The 18,379-nt window shown below is 43.6% G+C and overlaps 1 protein-coding gene and 3 pseudogenes; all 4 read right to left on the bottom strand.

Moving 5' to 3' along the window:
• Nucleotides 1-18,379, bottom strand: part of LOC143768002 (uncharacterized) — a 579,067-nt gene that overhangs the window by 197,871 nt on the left and 362,817 nt on the right.
• Nucleotides 282-482, bottom strand: LOC143770739 (U2 spliceosomal RNA; annotated as a pseudogene).
• On the bottom strand, nt 6,667-6,867 carry LOC143770738 (U2 spliceosomal RNA; annotated as a pseudogene).
• LOC143770723 (U2 spliceosomal RNA) lies at nt 13,050-13,250 on the bottom strand (annotated as a pseudogene).

The raw sequence follows: 18,379 nt of genomic DNA, 5'->3' as shown, positions 1-18,379 counted from the left end.
CTGTTGCAACCTACAAAGACTGATTGATTGATTAATTGATTGATTGATTGATTGCTTGCATATTGGATGCAATACAATGCTTGACATACCTAGGTGAAAGCAAGGCACGGCACGGCACGGCACACAAAATGTTGCAATTGGCCAGGAGAAATCAAGCAAAACGTTACATTTGGCATGAGAAATGTGCTTTTTTGACCCTGAAACAAATTCCCATAAAGGGTTAAAGGACAACTTGCTCGTGCTGATTTCAATTCATTCTGTTTTTAGAAACCGGATCAGAGAAGATGTGCACTGTTCCCGGAAAGTCTGCAAGAACGGGTCAATGCGTGGAGTGGACAGAGCAAGCTCCTAGTCCATCTCCCGGTTCCAAAAAGCCATTTAATATGTGGTCCCCACATAGGGGACGTATCAGATATTAAACTGACAAGAACAGATAAGGTTTCAACAAAATTTTATTTAGTCATAAGACATAGAACAAGAAAATTTGAAACCTTTTGTGCAAAAGAAACATAAAAAATTACAATAATAAAATACAACAACATGAAACAACTTAATATAAAACAGTATTCCACATATAAAAACACCATCTACGATTCGCTTCTTTCTTCCCCACATCTTTAACATCCTTTAAAAAATAAATAAACATTTCACTAAAAGCCAATTTAATACAATCATTAACAGAGATAAAATCACGGTTAAAAAGTAGAATGTTTCTCACTTTCCAGATTGCATTTTTGGCACAGTTTATTATACACCAGCATATTTTGAACTGGTGTGTAGTGGGGCAATTAAAAAGTCCATATAAAACATACTCATAGCTAAAATCTTTAAGACCACATACCCATTTTAAAAGTATCCCAAATCTCCCCCAAAGTTCTTGTGCAAAACAGCAGTTCCAAAAAAGGTGTAAAACAGTCTCATCCTCTCGGCAAGAGTCTCTTGGGCACTTTGCCCGCGCCGCCAGGCCTCTCCTATGCTGGAAGTCTCTGGTTGGGAGGCACTGGCGGGCAGCCATCCATGCAAGGTCTTTGTGAATGTTGGCCAAGAATTTCCCAAAGACGTTCCTCCACACACGCTTGGATCTACTCCATGAGAAGTTGCTCACAGGGGACACTCCTTCTTCTCTTCTCAGATGAACCATCAATTTTCTTCTGTCCAGAAGGAGATCGGCATCCAAGTCCTTTAATTTATGAGTCCTTATCACCTTTTCTAAAACAATAAAATGCTTGGGCGGGCATAATAAAATGGGTGCTGATAAACATGGTCTGAACCATTTTTTAAAAATAAAACCACAAGTATATTTTAAAAACAGACTAAAAGTAGAATTAGTGTTAAAAACTTTAAAACAAAAACAAAAGAAATTTACATACAAATACAGATGCAAGTCAGGGACATCTTTTCCTCCATTTTGTTGTTTTTTATACATCTCCGTTCGCCTCAGCTTTTCCATTTTTGATCCCCAAATGAACATAAAGATACATCGAGTTAGTTTTTTTAGCATCAACTCAGAAGGGGGATATACCATGGCAATATAAAGCATCATTGGCAACAAAACAGATTTAATGATTAAAATTTTTCCCTCAATTGACAAGCTTCTCAAATTCCAGAAGGAGAGTTTTTTCACTATTTTATGTTGTACCTCCTCCCAGCTCACGTGTCCATCATTTTTAGCGTCAAATACAATTCCCAAGATTTTAACATTGTCGTGCTTCAATTTCACTGCTGGTAGGTCATTTGTATCCCAGGAACCCAAAATCAAACATTCAGTTTTATTAAAATTCATTTTAAAACCTGAAGCCTGACTAAAAAAATTGGTGCACATTACCACTCTCCGAAGTGAAGCAGGGTCTGTACAGATGGCAGTAACATCATCCATGTAGGCAAATACTTTGACTTGGGCCCCTCCTCCACCCGGAATAGGAACCCCTCGGACCACTTTGTCTCTCCGGATCATACACAGCAGGGGTTCCATAGCACAAATAAAAAGAATTGGGGATAATGGACACCCCTGCTTCACTCCGGATTCCAACGGGATAAAATCTGTTAAAAAGCCATTGACAGAAATTTGAGAAAACACATTATTATATAAAATCATAATACGAGATAAAAACATGTCGGGGATCGCCATTTGTTTTAAAACTTTAAAAAGATACTCATGCGAGACCCTGTCAAACGCCTTTTCAAAGTCCAGCGCCAACAGGGCCAGGCTCTGACTTCTATCCCTAGAGTACCATATTACATCTCTGATCACATTTAAAATCTCAGCAATATTCCTCCCTGGTACTCCACATACTTGTTCGGGTTGTATCAGTTTATTAATAACAGTTTTAAAACGACAAGCAATAATTTTGGCTAAAACTTTATAATCCATGTTGAGGAGGGTGATAGGCCTCCAATTCTTGAGGTCATCACGAGCGCCCTTTTTCTTATAAATTAAGGACACTATCCCCCTCCTCCATGACTTCGGCAGCTCTGAACACATAAAAACCTCTTTAAAAAGTGCTAAAAGATCCTCCTTTAAAACATCCCAAAAAGTCAAATAAAATTCAACAGGTAGACCATCTGCTCCTGGGGCTTTCCCTTTTGAAAAACTTTTAAAAACACTAAAAAGTTCTTCCATGCTGACATCATCTATTAAAAACCCCTGGTCTACAGAACTTAACTTAAAATCTAGGATATTAAGAGCATCTTGTAAAAACACATTATTTACACTTTTTTTACTAAAAAGGTCTCTATAAAAATTAAAAGCCACCTTCTTCATACCTTCCACAGTTGTTTCTCCATCAAGACAGGTGATCGTCTCCTTTTTCTCCATCACTTTTTTAAAAAAGAAACGTGTACACTTCTCACCTTCTTCTAAATGTTTCACTTTGGAATTAAAAATTATTTCTTTACCTTTTTGATCTAGGCACAATTGTATTTCAGTTTTTAGGCTTGCAATATCATCTTCCACCTCTAGTCCTATCTCTTTAAATTTATGGAGAGTTTGCAGTCTCATATTTAAATTTACATAAATCTGCTTTTTCAGCCGCGCCTTCCTCTTTCCAGCCCTGATAAAAAAAAACCTTATTTTATCTTTGATCACTTCCCACCAGGATAGGATTTTAATATATGGAGGCCTTAGCTGTCTCCATTCCTGGTAGGCGTTACAGAAGTCTGACCTCACCTGAGGGTCTTCCAGCAAATGGACTCCCAGGCGCCATAAACCTCTATTTATCCTCAGCTCTCCTTGATACTCTATCTTTAAGCTTAAAATTTTATGATCAGAGAATAAATTAGGCATTAAAACAAATTGTACAGGGCTAAAATCCTCAGATAAAAACATAAAATCGATCCTGGAAGCCACTCCCCGACCGGACCATGTAAATCCTGGGTCCGTCGGCGAAAGCGACCTCCAGGCATCGCATAACTTAAAATCAGTCTGCAAGCTATTTAGTAAAAAACACGACTTATCTATCTTACGGATTGGGTCACCCCCTCCTCGGCGCTCATTCACATTCAGGCAATTAAAATCCCCGGCTATTAAGAGAGGAGATGACCCTACACAGAAAACCGGTAAAATTTCAAACAAACGTATACGCTCCTGTTTATCTGGTGGAGCGTACACATTAATGACACGGAAATTAAAATTATTAAAACACAAATGTACTAGGATAGCTCTGCCGGGTACAATCTCAGTAACAGAGGAGATGATGATGTTATTACCTCGGCAGAGCAGACCCACACCAGCAGACTTGTTCTCGTTTGAGCCCGACCATACAGAGGGCCCTAGTTTCCAGTCCTTTTTTATCTCGTTATACCGGATTCCATGCTGCAGACCACACTCCTGTAAAAAACATATGTCAAAGTCTAATGTTTCAAAAAAATCAAAAAGAGCAGCCCTGCGGACAGGGCTCTTTAGAGATCTCACATTAAGTGAGAGACACCTCATGGATGGCATTTATGTCATGGGGGAGGAGAGCTATCCTCAATGGTTTCCATGTAATCATCAATCACTTCTGGCAGTGAAGGAAGAGAGTCAATGTTCTGGGGATCCGAGGAACCAGGCAGTGGATACCCAGAAGAGTCCGTGTTCAGCCACATGTCTCCGCTGGGAAAACACACATCCGGAGATTCTGGATTGGCCTCCAGAAGAGTATCCCCCCGCAGCTTCTTTCCAGACGGCTCAGACAGCTCACTCGTGCAGTCGTCCTCTGTGATAGCTACATGGCCTCTTACTTCCTGGGGGACCTCCAGATCTGACACGATGACCGTATCCACACCATCACCTGTAGGAGAAAAAACTGTGGTCTGCTGGCTCGAGTCCCTGGGAAAGACTGGGGTCTTCGCCACAGTGCCCCCCACCGCCAACATAGTGGGGGCGCTCTGCTCCAACACACCAGTCTCATTCGAGACCTTCGACACAAGGGTTACCTCCCCAACGGGAGAGTCCCCCTGCTCCAGTCTCTGGGTGGTCCGCCCTCCGCCCTTTTTCCGGGACTTCGACACAGGAGGGCCTCCCTGAGGGCCACCACACTCCTGCTCCGTCCCCACCTTCTCCTCTGCGCCCTTGGCCTTCTCAGCCGCCTCCCCTGCTGTAGGAACAGTGGGACTTGGCTCAGGCCTTACTCCGGTCTCTGGGATATTCAGCACAGCATGGACCGGGACAATAGCTGGTTCCTGCCTTGGCACGGGTCTCTCAGCCGCCTCTGCATACGTACGGACTTTGGTCCTATGTGGGCATCCTCGGAACATATGTCCATCCTCCCCGCATAGGTTACAAGCCTTCTTTTGAGGGCAATCCTTCATTAAGTGTCCGAGTTGGCCACAATTATTGCAGCGGAATGCCCTTCTTTCCACACAATTACCTTGGGTATGCCCCATCTTGCCACAGTTCCTGCAATACATAGGCATACCTGTGTAGAATAAGTAGCCACGGCTCTTCCCAATGGTGATGGTAGAGGGGGGATGCTCTGTTCCTCCAAAGCCCTCAGGATTTTTCTTCAGCCGCACCAGGAATTTCCGCTTGCCACACCAGAAACCAACGGCGTTTTTAACATTCCCTTGAAAGGTTACTTCATCGCAATAGCGACGCAAACAGGTTAAAATGTCCAATACTTCAACAAAAGGATTTGGAAAGAAAACAATCATTTGTACCTCCTCTTGGACGAAAAGCAGGGAGAAGACCAGGCCCTCCAGTTCATCAGCACAGATGTTGTCATTCACCTTTTGGACCAACTGCTGACAACAACCATGGCTCCTAAAGGTAATAGTATAAGTACCTTTCTGCTCATTGTCCTGAAAACAGAAGATGTCCTCTCTGCCGAACTCCAGGATCCCAAGAAGGACGGTGTTGCAAACGTAGCGGATTTCTTTCTCCTTCCTGTATCTCTCCAAGACCTCGATACGGACCGTGTTCCTCATCCGGGGTTCTCCCGATGCAAAGGTAAGTGCAGCCGGCATCCTTCCGAAAAAGAACTCCAGCTGTAAACACACAAAAAAAGGCTAGCGCCCTTTTAAGGCGATCGCAACTCGTTGCTCCGGACTAATCCTCTCTCCCTATAGCAGCAGGGGGGTGAAGCCCCTCCGAAGAGGAGCGATCCCCCCAGGCCGAGAGAGAGGGTACCGAAAGCACCCGACCTGACTACAATCTCTCAGTTAGACTGATTGATCGCAGCCATGAGGCCGAGAAGCGATACTGGAAACACTTTGCCGCGTGGGCCGCACTAAGGCCTACAACCGACACCCGTGGTGGAGACATAGCCAAAGATTGCCGCAGGGAAGACATTTTCAGAAACTCTGGGTGTATTCCCAATGACAGCTCTGGTGTGGGTGTGTGGGGGGGGGGGGGGTAGGTGGGTGTGTGTCTGTGTGTGTGTCTCTGTGTGTGATCGTTCACGCTGCGCACAACGCGCTTTGAATCTGCATAACTCCGCCTACTTTGACACACCCACCACTCCCATTGTGACTGCACGTGAAGGTTCCGTGCTAAGATTCTATCCACTGCAGGCAGCGCACCAGGTTGGTCAAAGGCATTAGAATACTCCTCCTCCTCACACAGGTGCAGATGGACAAGACAAGCAGATTCGAGAGCAGCACAGACACCAGTTTTCCTTTTTTTTCAAATACATATCATATCTACACCGCATTTGAAAGTCGGTGGTCTGGTCCACAAAAGGGAAACAATGCTTTCCAAAAGAATTCATGCATGCGGTGGTCACAAATGTGCTATGTATGGCAGAAGTACTCATTGGATACTTCAATTTAAATACCAAGTGCTGACAGCAGGCAGGCAGGCAGGCAGGCAGGCAGGCAGGCAGGCGGGCGCCTAATTTTGTAGATGGCACAATATATTATCAACACTGTAACAAAGGCCTAATTCAGGCCTACCTACATCTTCACACACCTGTTGCAACCTACAAAGACTGATTGATTGATTAATTGATTGATTGATTGATTGCTTGCATATTGGATGCAATACAATGCTTGACATACCTAGGTGAAAGCAAGGCACGGCACGGCACGGCACACAAAATGTTGCAATTGGCCAGGAGAAATCAAGCAAAACGTTACATTTGGCATGAGAAATGTGCTTTTTTGACCCTGAAACAAATTCCCATAAAGGGTTAAAGGACAACTTGCTCGTGCTGATTTCAATTCATTCTGTTTTTAGAAACCGGATCAGAGAAGATGTGCACTGTTCCCGGAAAGTCTGCAAGAACGGGTCAATGCGTGGAGTGGACAGAGCAAGCTCCTAGTCCATCTCCCGGTTCCAAAAAGCCATTTAATATGTGGTCCCCACATAGGGGACGTATCAGATATTAAACTGACAAGAACAGATAAGGTTTCAACAAAATTTTATTTAGTCATAAGACATAGAACAAGAAAATTTGAAACCTTTTGTGCAAAAGAAACATAAAAAATTACAATAATAAAATACAACAACATGAAACAACTTAATATAAAACAGTATTCCACATATAAAAACACCATCTACGATTCGCTTCTTTCTTCCCCACATCTTTAACATCCTTTAAAAAATAAATAAACATTTCACTAAAAGCCAATTTAATACAATCATTAACAGAGATAAAATCACGGTTAAAAAGTAGAATGTTTCTCACTTTCCAGATTGCATTTTTGGCACAGTTTATTATACACCAGCATATTTTGAACTGGTGTGTAGTGGGGCAATTAAAAAGTCCATATAAAACATACTCATAGCTAAAATCTTTAAGACCACATACCCATTTTAAAAGTATCCCAAATCTCCCCCAAAGTTCTTGTGCAAAACAGCAGTTCCAAAAAAGGTGTAAAACAGTCTCATCCTCTCGGCAAGAGTCTCTTGGGCACTTTGCCCGCGCCGCCAGGCCTCTCCTATGCTGGAAGTCTCTGGTTGGGAGGCACTGGCGGGCAGCCATCCATGCAAGGTCTTTGTGAATGTTGGCCAAGAATTTCCCAAAGACGTTCCTCCACACACGCTTGGATCTACTCCATGAGAAGTTGCTCACAGGGGACACTCCTTCTTCTCTTCTCAGATGAACCATCAATTTTCTTCTGTCCAGAAGGAGATCGGCATCCAAGTCCTTTAATTTATGAGTCCTTATCACCTTTTCTAAAACAATAAAATGCTTGGGCGGGCATAATAAAATGGGTGCTGATAAACATGGTCTGAACCATTTTTTAAAAATAAAACCACAAGTATATTTTAAAAACAGACTAAAAGTAGAATTAGTGTTAAAAACTTTAAAACAAAAACAAAAGAAATTTACATACAAATACAGATGCAAGTCAGGGACATCTTTTCCTCCATTTTGTTGTTTTTTATACATCTCCGTTCGCCTCAGCTTTTCCATTTTTGATCCCCAAATGAACATAAAGATACATCGAGTTAGTTTTTTTAGCATCAACTCAGAAGGGGGATATACCATGGCAATATAAAGCATCATTGGCAACAAAACAGATTTAATGATTAAAATTTTTCCCTCAATTGACAAGCTTCTCAAATTCCAGAAGGAGAGTTTTTTCACTATTTTATGTTGTACCTCCTCCCAGCTCACGTGTCCATCATTTTTAGCGTCAAATACAATTCCCAAGATTTTAACATTGTCGTGCTTCAATTTCACTGCTGGTAGGTCATTTGTATCCCAGGAACCCAAAATCAAACATTCAGTTTTATTAAAATTCATTTTAAAACCTGAAGCCTGACTAAAAAAATTGGTGCACATTACCACTCTCCGAAGTGAAGCAGGGTCTGTACAGATGGCAGTAACATCATCCATGTAGGCAAATACTTTGACTTGGGCCCCTCCTCCACCCGGAATAGGAACCCCTCGGACCACTTTGTCTCTCCGGATCATACACAGCAGGGGTTCCATAGCACAAATAAAAAGAATTGGGGATAATGGACACCCCTGCTTCACTCCGGATTCCAACGGGATAAAATCTGTTAAAAAGCCATTGACAGAAATTTGAGAAAACACATTATTATATAAAATCATAATACGAGATAAAAACATGTCGGGGATCGCCATTTGTTTTAAAACTTTAAAAAGATACTCATGCGAGACCCTGTCAAACGCCTTTTCAAAGTCCAGCGCCAACAGGGCCAGGCTCTGACTTCTATCCCTAGAGTACCATATTACATCTCTGATCACATTTAAAATCTCAGCAATATTCCTCCCTGGTACTCCACATACTTGTTCGGGTTGTATCAGTTTATTAATAACAGTTTTAAAACGACAAGCAATAATTTTGGCTAAAACTTTATAATCCATGTTGAGGAGGGTGATAGGCCTCCAATTCTTGAGGTCATCACGAGCGCCCTTTTTCTTATAAATTAAGGACACTATCCCCCTCCTCCATGACTTCGGCAGCTCTGAACACATAAAAACCTCTTTAAAAAGTGCTAAAAGATCCTCCTTTAAAACATCCCAAAAAGTCAAATAAAATTCAACAGGTAGACCATCTGCTCCTGGGGCTTTCCCTTTTGAAAAACTTTTAAAAACACTAAAAAGTTCTTCCATGCTGACATCATCTATTAAAAACCCCTGGTCTACAGAACTTAACTTAAAATCTAGGATATTAAGAGCATCTTGTAAAAACACATTATTTACACTTTTTTTACTAAAAAGGTCTCTATAAAAATTAAAAGCCACCTTCTTCATACCTTCCACAGTTGTTTCTCCATCAAGACAGGTGATCGTCTCCTTTTTCTCCATCACTTTTTTAAAAAAGAAACGTGTACACTTCTCACCTTCTTCTAAATGTTTCACTTTGGAATTAAAAATTATTTCTTTACCTTTTTGATCTAGGCACAATTGTATTTCAGTTTTTAGGCTTGCAATATCATCTTCCACCTCTAGTCCTATCTCTTTAAATTTATGGAGAGTTTGCAGTCTCATATTTAAATTTACATAAATCTGCTTTTTCAGCCGCGCCTTCCTCTTTCCAGCCCTGATAAAAAAAAACCTTATTTTATCTTTGATCACTTCCCACCAGGATAGGATTTTAATATATGGAGGCCTTAGCTGTCTCCATTCCTGGTAGGCGTTACAGAAGTCTGACCTCACCTGAGGGTCTTCCAGCAAATGGACTCCCAGGCGCCATAAACCTCTATTTATCCTCAGCTCTCCTTGATACTCTATCTTTAAGCTTAAAATTTTATGATCAGAGAATAAATTAGGCATTAAAACAAATTGTACAGGGCTAAAATCCTCAGATAAAAACATAAAATCGATCCTGGAAGCCACTCCCCGACCGGACCATGTAAATCCTGGGTCCGTCGGCGAAAGCGACCTCCAGGCATCGCATAACTTAAAATCAGTCTGCAAGCTATTTAGTAAAAAACACGACTTATCTATCTTACGGATTGGGTCACCCCCTCCTCGGCGCTCATTCACATTCAGGCAATTAAAATCCCCGGCTATTAAGAGAGGAGATGACCCTACACAGAAAACCGGTAAAATTTCAAACAAACGTATACGCTCCTGTTTATCTGGTGGAGCGTACACATTAATGACACGGAAATTAAAATTATTAAAACACAAATGTACTAGGATAGCTCTGCCGGGTACAATCTCAGTAACAGAGGAGATGATGATGTTATTACCTCGGCAGAGCAGACCCACACCAGCAGACTTGTTCTCGTTTGAGCCCGACCATACAGAGGGCCCTAGTTTCCAGTCCTTTTTTATCTCGTTATACCGGATTCCATGCTGCAGACCACACTCCTGTAAAAAACATATGTCAAAGTCTAATGTTTCAAAAAAATCAAAAAGAGCAGCCCTGCGGACAGGGCTCTTTAGAGATCTCACATTAAGTGAGAGACACCTCATGGATGGCATTTATGTCATGGGGGAGGAGAGCTATCCTCAATGGTTTCCATGTAATCATCAATCACTTCTGGCAGTGAAGGAAGAGAGTCAATGTTCTGGGGATCCGAGGAACCAGGCAGTGGATACCCAGAAGAGTCCGTGTTCAGCCACATGTCTCCGCTGGGAAAACACACATCCGGAGATTCTGGATTGGCCTCCAGAAGAGTATCCCCCCGCAGCTTCTTTCCAGACGGCTCAGACAGCTCACTCGTGCAGTCGTCCTCTGTGATAGCTACATGGCCTCTTACTTCCTGGGGGACCTCCAGATCTGACACGATGACCGTATCCACACCATCACCTGTAGGAGAAAAAACTGTGGTCTGCTGGCTCGAGTCCCTGGGAAAGACTGGGGTCTTCGCCACAGTGCCCCCCACCGCCAACATAGTGGGGGCGCTCTGCTCCAACACACCAGTCTCATTCGAGACCTTCGACACAAGGGTTACCTCCCCAACGGGAGAGTCCCCCTGCTCCAGTCTCTGGGTGGTCCGCCCTCCGCCCTTTTTCCGGGACTTCGACACAGGAGGGCCTCCCTGAGGGCCACCACACTCCTGCTCCGTCCCCACCTTCTCCTCTGCGCCCTTGGCCTTCTCAGCCGCCTCCCCTGCTGTAGGAACAGTGGGACTTGGCTCAGGCCTTACTCCGGTCTCTGGGATATTCAGCACAGCATGGACCGGGACAATAGCTGGTTCCTGCCTTGGCACGGGTCTCTCAGCCGCCTCTGCATACGTACGGACTTTGGTCCTATGTGGGCATCCTCGGAACATATGTCCATCCTCCCCGCATAGGTTACAAGCCTTCTTTTGAGGGCAATCCTTCATTAAGTGTCCGAGTTGGCCACAATTATTGCAGCGGAATGCCCTTCTTTCCACACAATTACCTTGGGTATGCCCCATCTTGCCACAGTTCCTGCAATACATAGGCATACCTGTGTAGAATAAGTAGCCACGGCTCTTCCCAATGGTGATGGTAGAGGGGGGATGCTCTGTTCCTCCAAAGCCCTCAGGATTTTTCTTCAGCCGCACCAGGAATTTCCGCTTGCCACACCAGAAACCAACGGCGTTTTTAACATTCCCTTGAAAGGTTACTTCATCGCAATAGCGACGCAAACAGGTTAAAATGTCCAATACTTCAACAAAAGGATTTGGAAAGAAAACAATCATTTGTACCTCCTCTTGGACGAAAAGCAGGGAGAAGACCAGGCCCTCCAGTTCATCAGCACAGATGTTGTCATTCACCTTTTGGACCAACTGCTGACAACAACCATGGCTCCTAAAGGTAATAGTATAAGTACCTTTCTGCTCATTGTCCTGAAAACAGAAGATGTCCTCTCTGCCGAACTCCAGGATCCCAAGAAGGACGGTGTTGCAAACGTAGCGGATTTCTTTCTCCTTCCTGTATCTCTCCAAGACCTCGATACGGACCGTGTTCCTCATCCGGGGTTCTCCCGATGCAAAGGTAAGTGCAGCCGGCATCCTTCCGAAAAAGAACTCCAGCTGTAAACACACAAAAAAAGGCTAGAGCCCTTTTAAGGCGATCGCAACTCGTTGCTCCGGACTAATCCTCTCTCCCTATAGCAGCAGGGGGGTGAAGCCCCTCCGAAGAGGAGCGATCCCCCCAGGCCGAGAGAGAGGGTACCGAAAGCACCCGACCTGACTACAATCTCTCAGTTAGACTGATTGATCGCAGCCATGAGGCCGAGAAGCGATACTGGAAACACTTTGCCGCGTGGGCCGCACTAAGGCCTACAACCGACACCCGTGGTGGAGACATAGCCAAAGATTGCCGCAGGGAAGACATTTTCAGAAACTCTGGGTGTATTCCCAATGACAGCTCTGGTGTGGGTGTGTGGGGGGGGGGGGGTAGGTGGGTGTGTGTCTGTGTGTGTGTCTCTGTGTGTGATCGTTCACGCTGCGCACAACGCGCTTTGAATCTGCATAACTCCGCCTACTTTGACACACCCACCACTCCCATTGTGACTGCACGTGAAGGTTCCGTGCTAAGATTCTATCCACTGCAGGCAGCGCACCAGGTTGGTCAAAGGCATTAGAATACTCCTCCTCCTCACACAGGTGCAGATGGACAAGACAAGCAGATTCGAGAGCAGCACAGACACCAGTTTTCCTTTTTTTTCAAATACATATCATATCTACACCGCATTTGAAAGTCGGTGGTCTGGTCCACAAAAGGGAAACAATGCTTTCCAAAAGAATTCATGCATGCGGTGGTCACAAATGTGCTATGTATGGCAGAAGTACTCATTGGATACTTCAATTTAAATACCAAGTGCTGACAGCAGGCAGGCAGGCAGGCAGGCAGGCAGGCAGGCGCCTAATTTTGTAGATGGCACAATATATTATCAACACTGTAACAAAGGCCTAATTCAGGCCTACCTACATCTTCACACACCTGTTGCAACCTACAAAGACTGATTGATTAATTGATTGATTGATTGCTTGCATATTGGATGCAATACAATGCTTGACATACCTAGGTGAAAGCAAGGCACGGCACGGCACGGCACGGCACGGCACGGCACACAAAATGTTGCAATTGGCCAGGAGAAATCAAGCAAAACGTTACATTTGGCATGAGAAATGTGCTTTTTTGACCCTGAAACAAATTCCCATAAAGGGTTAAAGGACAACTTGCTCGTGCTGATTTCAATTCATTCTGTTTTTAGAAACCGGATCAGAGAAGATGTGCACTGTTCCCGGAAAGTCTGCAAGAACGGGTCAATGCGTGGAGTGGACAGAGCAAGCTCCTAGTCCATCTCCCGGTTCCAAAAAGCCATTTAATATGTGGTCCCCACATAGGGGACGTATCAGATATTAAACTGACAAGAACAGATAAGGTTTCAACAAAATTTTATTTAGTCATAAGACATAGAACAAGAAAAATTGAAACCTTTTGTGCAAAAGAAACATAAAAAATTACAATAATAAAATACAACAACATGAAACAACTTAATATAAAACAGTATTCCACATATAAAAACACCATCTACGATTCGCTTCTTTCTTCCCCACATCTTTAACATCCTTTAAAAAATAAATAAACATTTCACTAAAAGCCAATTTAATACAATCATTAACAGAGATAAAATCACGGTTAAAAAGTAGAATGTTTCTCACTTTCCAGATTGCATTTTTGGCACAGTTTATTATACACCAGCATATTTTGAACTGGTGTGTAGTGGGGCAATTAAAAAGTCCATATAAAACATACTCATAGCTAAAATCTTTAAGACCACATACCCATTTTAAAAGTATCCCAAATCTCCCCCAAAGTTCTTGTGCAAAACAGCAGTTCCAAAAAAGGTGTAAAACAGTCTCATCCTCTCGGCAAGAGTCTCTTGGGCACTTTGCCCGCGCCGCCAGGCCTCTCCTATGCTGGAAGTCTCTGGTTGGGAGGCACTGGCGGGCAGCCATCCATGCAAGGTCTTTGTGAATGTTGGCCAAGAATTTTCCAAAGACGTTCCTCCACACACGCTTGGATCTACTCCATGAGAAGTTGCTCACAGGGGACACTCCTTCTTCTCTTCTCAGATGAACCATCAATTTTCTTCTGTCCAGAAGGAGATCGGCATCCAAGTCCTTTAATTTATGAGTCCTTATCACCTTTTCTAAAACAATAAAATGCTTGGGCGGGCATAATAAAATGGGTGCTGATAAACATGGTCTGAACCATTTTTTAAAAATAAAACCACAAGTATATTTTAAAAACAGACTAAAAGTAGAATTAGTGTTAAAAACTTTAAAACAAAAACAAAAGAAATTTACATACAAATACAGATGCAAGTCAGGGACATCTTTTCCTCCATTTTGTTGTTTTTTATACATCTCCGTTCGCCTCAGCTTTTCCATTTTTGATCCCCAAATGAACATAAAGATACATCGAGTTAGTTTTTTTAGCATCAACTCAGAAGGGGGATATACCATGGCAATATAAAGCATCATTGGCGACAAAACAGATTTAATGATTAAAATTTTTCCCTCAATTGACAAGCTTCTCAAATTCCAGAAGGAGAGTTTTTTCACTATTTTATGTTGTACCTCCTCCCAGCTCACGTGTCCATCATTTTTAGCGTCAAATACAATTCCCAAGATTTTAACATTGTCGTGCTTCAATTTTACTGCTGGTAGGTCATTTGTATCCCAGGAACCCAAAATCAAACATTCAGTTTTATTAAAATTCATTTTAAAACCTGAAGCCTGACTAAAAAAATTGGTGCACATTACCACTCTCCGGAGTGAAGCAGGATCTGTACAGATGGCAGTAACATCATCCATGTATGCAAATACTTTGACTTGGGCCCCTCCTCCACCCGGAATAGGAACCCCTCGGACCACTTTGTCTCTCCGGATCATACACAGCAGGGGTTCCATAGCACAAATAAAAAGAATTGGGGATAATGGACACCCCTGCTTCACTCCGGATTCCAACGGGATAAAATCTGTTAAAAAACCATTGACAGAAATTTGAGAAAACACATTATTATATAAAATCATAATACGAGATAAAAACATGTCGGGGATCGCCATTTGTTTTAAAACTTTAAAAAGATACTCATGCGAGACCCTGTCAAACGCCTTTTCAAAGTCCAGCGCCAACAGGGCCAGGCTTTGATTTCTATCCCTAGAGTACCATATTACATCTCTGATCACATTTAAAATCTCAGCAATATTCCTCCCTGGTACTCCACATACTTGTTCGGGTTGTATCAGTTTATTAATAACAGTTTTAAAACGACAAGCAATAATTTTGGCTAAAACTTTATAATCCATGTTGAGGAGGGTGATAGGCCTCCAATTCCTGAGGTCATCACGAGCGCCCTTTTTCTTATAAATTAAGGACACTATCCCCCTCCTCCATGACTTCGGCAGCTCTGAACACATAAAAACCTCTTTAAAAAGTGCTAAAAGATCCTCCTTTAAAACATCCCAAAAAGTCAAATAAAATTCAACAGGTAGACCATCTGCTCCTGGGGCTTTCCCTTTTGAAAAACTTTTAAAAACACTAAAAAGTTCTTCCATGCTGACATCATCTATTAAAAACCCCTGGTCTACAGAACTCAACTTAAAATCTAGGATATTAAGAGCATCTTGTAAAAACACATTATTTACACTTTTTTTACTAAAAAGGTCTCTATAAAAATTAAAAGCCACCTTCTTCATACCTTCCACAGTTGTTTCTCCATCAAGACAGGTGATCGTCTCCTTTTTCTCCATCACTTTTTTAAAAAAGAAACGTGTACACTTCTCACCTTCTTCTAAATGTTTCACTTTGGAATTAAAAATTATTTCTTTACCTTTTTGATCTAGGCACAATTGTATTTCAGTTTTTAGGCTTGCAATATCATCTTCCACCTCTAGTCCTATCTCTTTAAATTTATGGAGAGTTTGCAGTCTCATATTTAAATTTACATAAATCTGCTTTTTCAGCCGCGCCTTCCTCTTTCCAGCCCTGATAAAAAAAAACCTTATTTTATCTTTGATCACTTCCCACCAGGATAGGATTTTAATATATGGAGGCCTTAGCTGTCTCCATTCCTGGTAGGCGTTACAGAAGTCTGACCTCACCTGAGGGTCTTCCAGCAAATGGACTCCCAGGCGCCATAAACCTCTATTTATCCTCAGCTCTCCTTGATACTCTATCTTTAAGCTTAAAATTTTATGATCAGAGAATAAATTAGGCATTAAAACAAATTGTACAGGGCTAAAATCCTCAGATAAAAACATAAAATCGATCCTGGAAGCCACTCCCCGACCGGACCATGTAAATCCTGGGTCCGTCGGCGAAAGCGACCTCCAGGCATCGCATAACTTAAAATCAGTCTGCAAGCTATTTAGTAAAAAACACGACTTATCTATCTTACGGATTGGGTCACCCCCTCCTCGGCGCTCATTCACATTCAGGCAATTAAAATCCCCGGCTATTAAGAGAGGAGATGACCCTACACAGAAAACCGGTAAAATTTCAAACAAACGTATACGCTCCTGTTTATCTGGTGGAGCGTACACATTAATGACACGGAAATTAAAATTATTAAAACACAAATGTACTAGGATAGCTCTGCCGGGTACAATCTCAGTAACAGAGGAGATGATGATGTTATTACCTCGGCAGAGCAGACCCACACCAGCAGACTTGTTCTCGTTTGAGCCCGACCATACAGAGGGCCCTAGTTTCCAGTCCTTTTTTATCTCGTTATACCGGATTCCATGCTGCAGACCACACTCCTGTAAAAAACATATGTCAAAGTCTAATGTTTCAAAAAAATCAAAAAGAGCAGCCCTGCGGACAGGGCTCTTTAGAGATCTCACATTAAGTGAGAGACACCTCATGGATGGCATTTATGTCATGGGGGAGGAGAGCTATCCTCAATGGTTTCCATGTAATCATCAATCACTTCTGGCAGTGAAGGAAGAGAGTCAATGTTCTGGGGATCCGAGGAACCAGGCAGTGGATACCCAGAAGAGTCCGTGTTCAGCCACATGTCTCCGCTGGGAAAACACACATCCGGAGATTCTGGATTGGCCTCCAGAAGAGTATCCCCCCGCAGCTTCTTTCCAGACGGCTCAGACAGCTCACTCGTGCAGTCGTCCTCTGTGATAGCTACATGGCCTCTTACTTCCTGGGGGACCTCCAGATCTGACACGATGACCGTATCCACACCATCACCTGTAGGAGAAAAAACTGTGGTCTGCTGGCTCGAGTCCCTGGGAAAGACTGGGGTCTTCGCCACAGTGCCCCCCACCGCCAACATAGTGGGGGCGCTCTGCTCCAACACACCAGTCTCATTCGAGACCTTCGACACAAGGGTTACCTCCCCAACGGGAGAGTCCCCCTGCTCCAGTCTCTGGGTGGTCCGCCCTCCGCCCTTTTTCCGGGACTTCGACACAGGAGGGCCTCCCTGAGGGCCACCACACTCCTGCTCCGTCCCCACCTTCTCCTCTGCGCCCTTGGCCTTCTCAGCCGCCTCCCCTGCTGTAGGAACAGTGGGACTTGGCTCAGGCCTTACTCCGGTCTCTGGGATATTCAGCACAGCATGGACCGGGACAATAGCTGGTTCCTGCCTTGGCACGGGTCTCTCAGCCGCCTCTGCATACGTACGGACTTTGGTCCTATGTGGGCATCCTCGGAACATATGTCCATCCTCCCCGCATAGGTTACAAGCCTTCTTTTGAGGGCAATCCTTCATTAAGTGTCCGAGTTGGCCACAATTATTGCAGCGGAATGCCCTTCTTTCCACACAATTACCTTGGGTATGCCCCATCTTGCCACAGTTCCTGCAATACATAGGCATACCTGTGTAGAATAAGTAGCCACGGCTCTTCCCAATGGTGATGGTAGAGGGGGGATGCTCTGTTCCTCCAAAGCCCTCAGGATTTTTCTTCAGCCGCACCAGGAATTTCCGCTTGCCACACCAGAAACCAACGGCGTTTTTAACATTCCCTTGAAAGGTTACTTCATCGCAATAGCGACGCAAACAGGTTAAAATGTCCAATACTTCAACAAAAGGATTTGGAAAGAAAACAATCATTTGTACCTCCTCTTGGACGAAAAGCAGGGAGAAGACCAGGCCCTCCAGTTCATCAGCACAGATGTTGTCATTCACCTTTTGGACCAACTGCTGACAACAACCATGGCTCCTAAAGGTAATAGTATAAGTACCTTTCTGCTCATTGTCCTGAAAACAGAAGATGTCCTCTCTGCCGAACTCCAGGATCCCAAGAAGGACGGTGTTGCAAACGTAGCGGATTTCTTTCTCCTTCCTGTATCTCTCCAAGACCTCGATACGGACCGTGTTCCTCATCCGGGGTTCTCCCGATGCAAAGGTAAGTGCAGCCGGCATCCTTCCGAAAAAGAACTCCAGCTGTAAACACACAAAAAAAGGCTAGCGCCCTTTTAAGGCGATCGCAACTCGTTGCTCCGGACTAATCCTCTCTCCCTATAGCAGCAGGGGGGTGAAGCCCCTCCGAAGAGGAGCGATCCCCCCAGGCCGAGAGAGAGGGTACCGAAAG

This window comes from Ranitomeya variabilis, chromosome 4, assembly GCF_051348905.1.
Source record: "Ranitomeya variabilis isolate aRanVar5 chromosome 4, aRanVar5.hap1, whole genome shotgun sequence".
Taxonomy (NCBI): Eukaryota; Metazoa; Chordata; class Amphibia; order Anura; family Dendrobatidae; genus Ranitomeya; species Ranitomeya variabilis.
Note: the sequence above shows the minus strand (reverse complement) of the source record. Positions and strands in the feature narration are given on the sequence as shown.